Below are 7,794 nucleotides of genomic sequence, written 5' to 3'. Positions count from 1 at the left end.
AAAAGGGAAACAAGAATGTGATTTAATTCTATTTACTTAAAATATGTTTTAAAATGTTAACAAATTCATATAAATTGAAATCATGTAACTTTTCTCATCATAATGCCATGAAAATTTAAAAAAAAAGAAAAAAAGAAAAAAATCTTTTAAGACAAAGATAGGTTTGCAAGATGGCCATAACAACTTTTTGAAATAAAGACATGGTGGCAATTTCTTGGAATAGTCAGTACAGATCTACTTATAGTTAAGGCTACACATTGGGCAAAACCAAATCCCTGAGAAACAGAGATTTAATCATAAACAAGAATGAACATTGTTTGTCTTTACTATAAGATGGCTTTCAAGCCCAAGATGGAGGCAGAGCAGTTCATCAAGAACTCATTCAGGTTGCTCTGGTAATTCCAGCTCTAGGGGATACAATGCCCTTTCCTGTCTGTCAGCATCTTCAAACCAGTGGCATACACTCATGTAGACACATATATAAATAAAGGTAAGCCATTAAAAATGCACCATTTTTTCTAGTAAAGTACATAGTGAACTCTACTAAATGGGATTTCCTACTTAAGCATGGTTACAAAAGCTGAACATCTAACAAGTACAATAGTGAATGCTTTCCTTCCAATACCAGACAAAAGGTTCACTGCTCTCACTACTTTTTTTCAACACAGTAGGGTCCTAGCCAAGGCAATAAAGTGGGGATAGAGAGAGCAAGCATTGTAAATGGCAAACAAATAAAACTATCTTGACATCCAATCTAAAACATAAAAAAAAAAAACCCAGCAAAATGATTGTTTACTGAAGACAAAAGATAAAATTATATGACCATATACTAGCAATGAACAACTGGAAACTGAAATAAGAAATATTGTTTATAAAAATATATTAGAAATATAAGATATATTGGAAATATAAGGAAATTTAAGAAACTTATGAACAAAGATATTAAAAGTTGTAAAATACATGTATACCAAAGTATACAAACAAAGAAAACCCAAATAAATGAAATGCTAGGCATTTTTCATGGGTTGAAATACAATATTAAAATATAAAGTCTACTGACAAGGATTTGTTTAATAAACAAATGTCAGCAAATTTTAATGAAAATTTCTAATTTTATTAGAAAATTCCTATGAAGAGCTAATCTGATTTTAAAGAGAGCAACAAGATTAAAAGATGTATATCCTAGTTTTTCACTTTTTTATGTAGCTACAGTGATCAAGGAAGTACAGTACGAGAAGGGAGACAAAGTGGTATGACAATGGAAAACTCAGAAAAAAAACTTGTATACATAGGGCTGATTTTGACAATGCATGTAGATAACAGTAGAGAGGATTCAGAGTTTTCACATAACTTTTCCTAGGGCAACTAAATTCATGTGTATGAGGGCTGAAGTTCAAAACCCAACATTAAGAAATATACAAAAGTGCACTTAACAGAGATTCCAAAACTAAACTTAAGGCATAGTTCTAGAAAACTTCTAGGAAAAACCTGAAGATAATTTTTATGATCTGGGTTAGAAAAATAATTCCTAGACATAACACTAAAGGTAGGATGAGCTATGTTGGTCTTCACAAACTTAAGAATCTCTTTTGAAAGGCACTATTAAAAAAAAAAGAAGGCTACACTAAAAAAAAAAAAAAAAAAAAAAACAGAAAATGAAAAGAAAATTTACAAAGCAGGAGAAATGTTTGCAAATAATATTTCTATTAAAGAACAAGACTATATAACAGGTGCTGGGGAGATAGCTAGGTGGGTACAGGACTCACATGATGGAAATAAAGAACAGATTCCAGAGACTGTTCTGTAATCTCCATTCTTACACAGCGGAACATGCACGTACCATACCATCCCCCAATAAATAAATACAGTAAAAAAATCACACACACACACACACACACACAAGTTGAGTGGGTGGATTCACATACTTCTATAATCCTAGAGTTCAGGAGACTGGGGCAAAAGGATCAAGAGCAGTGTGGAGGACAAAGAGAGACACTGTTTTAAAGAAAATGAATATATAATAAACTAAATGAGAAATTTAAAATCTCAACTAGAAAATAGGCAGAGAATAATCTGACCTCAGTCAGGAAAAGTAGTAGTGGAAAATACCTTTAGTACCAGCACTCAGGACTCAGAAGCAGGTGAATCTTTTGAGTTTGAGGCCAGCCTGGTCTACAGAGTGAGTTCTGGTACAGCCAGGGCTACACAGAGAAACTGTCTTGAAAAAATAAGCAAACAACAAACAAACCCAAATGACACACAAACAAAAACAACCAAGCAAAAGAAAACCTACTTCAAATGAATTTTAAAGAAGCCAATTGTTGACTATGTTTAGGAAGTAAAAAAAAAAAAAAAAAAAACTTAGGAATTTGATAGTTGAATTTCTATAGTTGTTGAAGCTAATGGTTTTAGTTATCAGATAGTTTTCCAGTTCTGGTTCCATCGTTATCTGTCTGTTTGGATTTGGATTTCAATAAGTGCTCTAATAATCTTAAAATAAAAACTAAAGCTTGGAGAGATGGCTTACGGTTGAAAGGAAGCACTTGCTACTTTTGCAGAGGTTTGATTCCTAGCATTCACAAAGCTGATGGCTGTCTATAACTCCAGTTCCAGGGAACCCAATGCCCTGCTCAAGCCTCTGAGGGCATCAAGTATGCCTGGGGAGCACAAACACACATGCAGGAAAACACTTGTACACACAAAAAGAAAATGCTTTTAAAATTTTATTTTTAAACACCCACCTCCAATACCACTGGCAACCCAAAAGTCTCAACCAATTAATTCACTGCAGGAGAATACGACAACATGGATCCCCCAAATATATGCACTTATAAAGACAATTAAAGACACTGGGTGTACGTAGGAAACCTCTCCCTGGTTATTTAAATGACACTGGAGAATATTACAGAAGAGGACTTCAGACTTGATGTTAATAGGTACATCTCTTGGGATGGGATGGAGTCTAACGTGTAATCTCAGGCTCAGAATTTGGAGCAAATGCCTGTCATAGATTTGGCTTTTCTTTTTTTCAAGATCCTACACACAAAATTTAAAAAGCACTGGTAGGCATTTTTAGTAAGTATATCCTCAAATATATGGATGTGAAATAAGCACATAAATATATTTGTCATTAATAGTCATTGTCAAAATTAAGTAAATTAAAACTGTTAAATAGCACTTCAGTCTTCTTAGAATGATTAAAATGAAAAAAAAAATGCCATTAAGTGTGGGTGAATATGAGAAGTGACTCAGGATTGCTGAGTTCAGACTGCATACATTGCTTGTGGGAATAAGAAATAGTACAACCAGTTTGTCAACAGCTGCTCAGTTTCCTAGAAGCGTAAACATAAATATGTATACTTCAATTATTTTACTACTAGGTATTTAACCAAGAGGAAAGGAAAATAGGAGAGGTGGCTTAGGGGTCAAAAGTGCTTGCTGTTCTTGCAGAAGACCCGTGCTGTGTACACACACACACAGACACACACACACACACACACACAGACACACACACACAGACACACACACACAGACACACACACACAATTAAAAATAACACAAATCTTTAAAAAGTAATAAAGAAAGACTCTTACGTGAATGTTGTATCTGGTTTATTTGTAATACCCCCAAACTAGCACCAAAATATAGTCATAGATGTATGGGTAAGTAAACTGCAGTGCATCCTTACATGTTACCCATGCTCACAGAGGGATGCACGGTAGACTGTAGGGGACATGATGATATATATTCATGATACTGAATGTAGTTAAAGTTTCTCAGGCACACCCAAAACTCCACTGTACACTTAGGATAAGCAGTGTTTTCCTTATTCATTATGACCCCAAAACATGTTAAAAATTTCTATTTTCTACCATCAAAATATGTTCCAACTTTATCATTCATTCTATTGTCCTTATCTTACACTGTTTCCAATAATTATGTCTATATCAATAAAATGCTTTCCTCCCCCTCAAACTTTTGTCTTTGCTTTTGTTGTCTGTGGTTTGAATTTCTGAGTAATTTTTTTTTTTCAGGATCTATCTTGCCTGATGTTCTCTAAGTTTGCTGGCTATATGGATAGGTATCTGCTATTAATTTTGGACAACTCTTAGTCATTGTTATTTTAAGTATTTTTTTCTGGTCTGTTTTCTTTTTCTTCTTCTTACATCCTAATTGGGCATATTGTGCCCTTGAAATTGTCCCACAAAAAGCCAGGTCAAGCATGCCTGTCATACCCGCCCTGGAGAGACTGAGGCAGGATGACTATGAAGGAGCCCCTCCAACAGAAATTCTTGGGTTTTCCATCTTCAGAATAATTTTTTTTTGTCTTGGTGTTTCAGTTAGGCAAGTTTGTATTGACTACTTTCAAGGTCAACAATTCTTTGGCTGTGTTCATTGTTCTAGTGAGCTTGTTTGTTATGGTTTATTTTTTTGGCATTTTTAGTATTATCTGAGTTTCTGTAGCTCTGCTTACACTGCCCACCTGTTCTTGCATATTGTTTCTTTTGTACATGAGAGCCCTGAATGTATCATTCAGTTATGAAAAATTTCCTGATCATTAATTGCAAACACAGTCTGTATAATCATACCTGATTATATTTCTCTGGTCTTTGGCATGCCTTATGATTTTTTTTTGCAGTCAATTGAACATATTTATTTACCAGCAGGAGCTAAGTCTAATGGTCTGTAGCGTGATATCCATTATTAGTTCAAAGGATGGGCTTTCTTTACTGTTTGCTGTTTGTGTACGTGTTACTGACTCCAAGTCATCCAGATGGCCTTGATTTTCTCTATTATTCTTTGCTTTTTTTGTCTCCTCCTCCAATATAGTATCTCCATCTTGCAGTTCTTTTCATTGTAATGCAGCCCTATGTGGGGCAGTGGTCTGTTCAGGCAACCTAATCCCAGTCGAGTAATAGGCCTAGAACCCTGGAGCCCCAGCGGGCAGTTTCTGCCTGTAAGAGGCAGAAGGAGTTCGGCTATAACTCTTGGGTCCTTGGCCCCTATTTCAGTCACAACCTCTCACAGCTGCCCCTGCAGGAGATGTGTGTTCTGTTAGGTAGACAATGCCCCAAGCTCCCAGCATTCTAGCTGGACCCTACCCACAGTCATCTGACCACAGCCAGGCGTAGCCCGCCCGCCTGACAGATAGCCAAGCCTCACACAATATAAGGGGTGGTTCGCTCCCTCCCCTCTCTCTTGCATTCTTCCTCTCTCTCCTGCTCTTTGTTTTCTTCTCTTGCTCTTTCTTCCTCTCTTGCTCTCTTGCTTTCTCCCCTTTCTCTCTCTTTCTCCTTTTCTCCTCTCCTTCCTGTCCTTTTTCTCTACATGACAGGCCTATTTTCTCTTTTCTGTAATAAAATATCTCACTTATGCATTGCCTCCTTTTAACTAATGTGCCGTATAGCCCAGGCCTAAGTGGCAGAGAGAGACCCAGGCCTCAGCAGAGAGACACACAGGCCCCACAGCTCTATTGGTGTAGTAATGAGGAACTGGCCAGAGAAAGATTCTGTAATTGCATGATTGTACTTCAATCTTTTAATGAGTCTGGGCTATCTCCATTACAGTGTCCATTTTTAACTTTTACATCTTAGGTAGTTCTGTACCATGTCCAGCACTTCGGAGGTGGGGTCCTCAGAGCACCAGCATGCTCCCACTCAGGGGAGGCAGAACGAAGTCTGTAATGGGTGGGCCTCAGTACGTGTTTTCCAAGATTGGGATACAGTGGAGTCTGCAATGATTTCTGTGGTTCCAGTCTCCTGTGTACTCAGACATCACTGCTGTGGTGCTGGGAGTCAGAAACTAGGGACTCTGTCCATGCTTCTCCTCCAGGTGTCTATACACCAGGCAGGAAGAGGAAGTCAGAGCCGGGTGGATTTGATTTGGAGCGTCAAGAGTACAGAGGGGTTGCAGAAGAAGCCTTCTGCGGGAGTTCACTCGAGGCTCATTAAGTTCAAGGCCTTAATGAAGAGACCATCCTTGCTTGTTCATATTGCTTTATTCGATGGTGGATGTGGACGCATACATCTTACTCATAGTGAACCGGGGATTAAATACCTTTTGTGGGAAGGGATGTCCAGGAAGGAAAACTAATTGGCTGACTATCTAGATACCTCATTAGCATGGAGTACTGTGGGGTTTTATGTTGTGTGACTGATTTCATGGTCCTATCTGTAGAGTGTTATGATTCCATGTTTCAGAGAAGGTAGAGGTAGGCAGGGAATGACTCCACTCCTCCCTGGAGATTAGAAATTCTGAGATTCACAGGGTCGGAGTTCATTAAACCTTACTAGTTCTTCTGTGTGGTCGAATGGTACTTGCCACATAACATAGTTTTGCTTTTACATCTTAAGTAAGACTGGGACACTAGAGAGGATTGGAATCAGCTGATATATTCCATCTAGTGGTGGGATAAGGCTGTGATGTGGTCTTTCTCTCCCTGGGGAAACAGGCCTTTGTAATGAAGAATGCTCCAGGTATGTTTGAATGATGATTTCTTTCTTGCCTCTGTTGAGACCATCAAAGATCTTTCTTGGCTTTTATTATGAGACCATAGTAGAATTTCTGGATATAGAAAGCATAGGCATGTGGGGTTGGCATCTCCTAAGCCTTAGAGGCAGCTCTTAGAGGCTCTCTCACACCTCTGTACTCAGATTCTATCAGTTCATCAGATTTATCAACCAATCAGCTCATGGCTCCAGAACTTTCTGCTCCCGGGTAGCAGGAGGCAGGAGGCAGAGGTAGGAAGCAGGTTTTTTTTTTTTTTTTTTTTTTTTTTTTTTTTTTTTTTGAGACAAAGTTTCTGCATGTAGCCCCAACTGTCCTGGAACTTCAGCTGTAGACCATCCTGGCCTTGAATTCACAGAGATCCACCTGCTTCTGACTCTTGGGTTCTGGGATTAAAGGTGTGTACCACCAACACCAGGCTCATCAGTAAGCAGTTCTTAACTGTAAGTCTAGGTGCATCTATTCATCCAGTGTTGGAGTAATCTACCCCCCATCCTCTTATACATTACATCAAATGGCTAAGTAGGTATTCTCCTGTACTTTCAATTGTTAATTGCTGTGCCAGCTGGATAGTTGGCATTGCCATTTCAACGGCCCATTACCTGCTTTCTATATATAAATGCTTGTCCTTCCTCGCTTTCTTGAAAGATGATTTTCTGAGATCATCCTGCTAAGAAGCAAGCAGCCACGGTGAAGGTCACATGACCCTTAATGCCAAAGGCTACACAGAGAGCCTGACTAGGTATTGCCCTGCTGCTGATTAGTTCAGACTGGATGGATAAGGAGTGTGGCTTTTTGTAGAATAAGGAGCCAGAGGCGATGGCTGGGGCAGAACAGAGGGGATGAAGAGAGAAGCAGGTAGGACTGAAGAAACTAGGACAGAGCCTGAAGATAGAGCTGTCAGAGCCACTCTTGAATTTGTCGAGTTTTTTTTTTTTGGGGGGGGGGTGACACCACGATGACAATGAAGATGATACAATGGAGAGATGTCTGGTTACCTTAGGAGACTAGCTGAGAAACTGCCTCAGCAAACAGGCTGACAGCTAGAACTATACAGATGTTTCTGTGTCTTTACTATTATTAAACCTTAAGCAGGACCCAAAAGCCTCACAGTAATCCAGATTTCTTTTTTAAATTTATATGTTTTCTTTTCTTTTTCTTTTTTATTAGATATTTTCTTTATTTACATTTCTTTTTTTTCAAAATCTACTTCAATAAGCATTCTTTTTTTTCTTTTAGATATTTTCTTTATTTACATGTAAATTTCTCCATTCCCAGTTTCCCCTC

The sequence above is a fragment of the Mastomys coucha genome, unplaced genomic scaffold (genome assembly GCF_008632895.1).
Source record: "Mastomys coucha isolate ucsf_1 unplaced genomic scaffold, UCSF_Mcou_1 pScaffold22, whole genome shotgun sequence".
NCBI classification, from domain to species: Eukaryota; Metazoa; Chordata; class Mammalia; order Rodentia; family Muridae; genus Mastomys; species Mastomys coucha.
Note: the sequence above shows the minus strand (reverse complement) of the source record.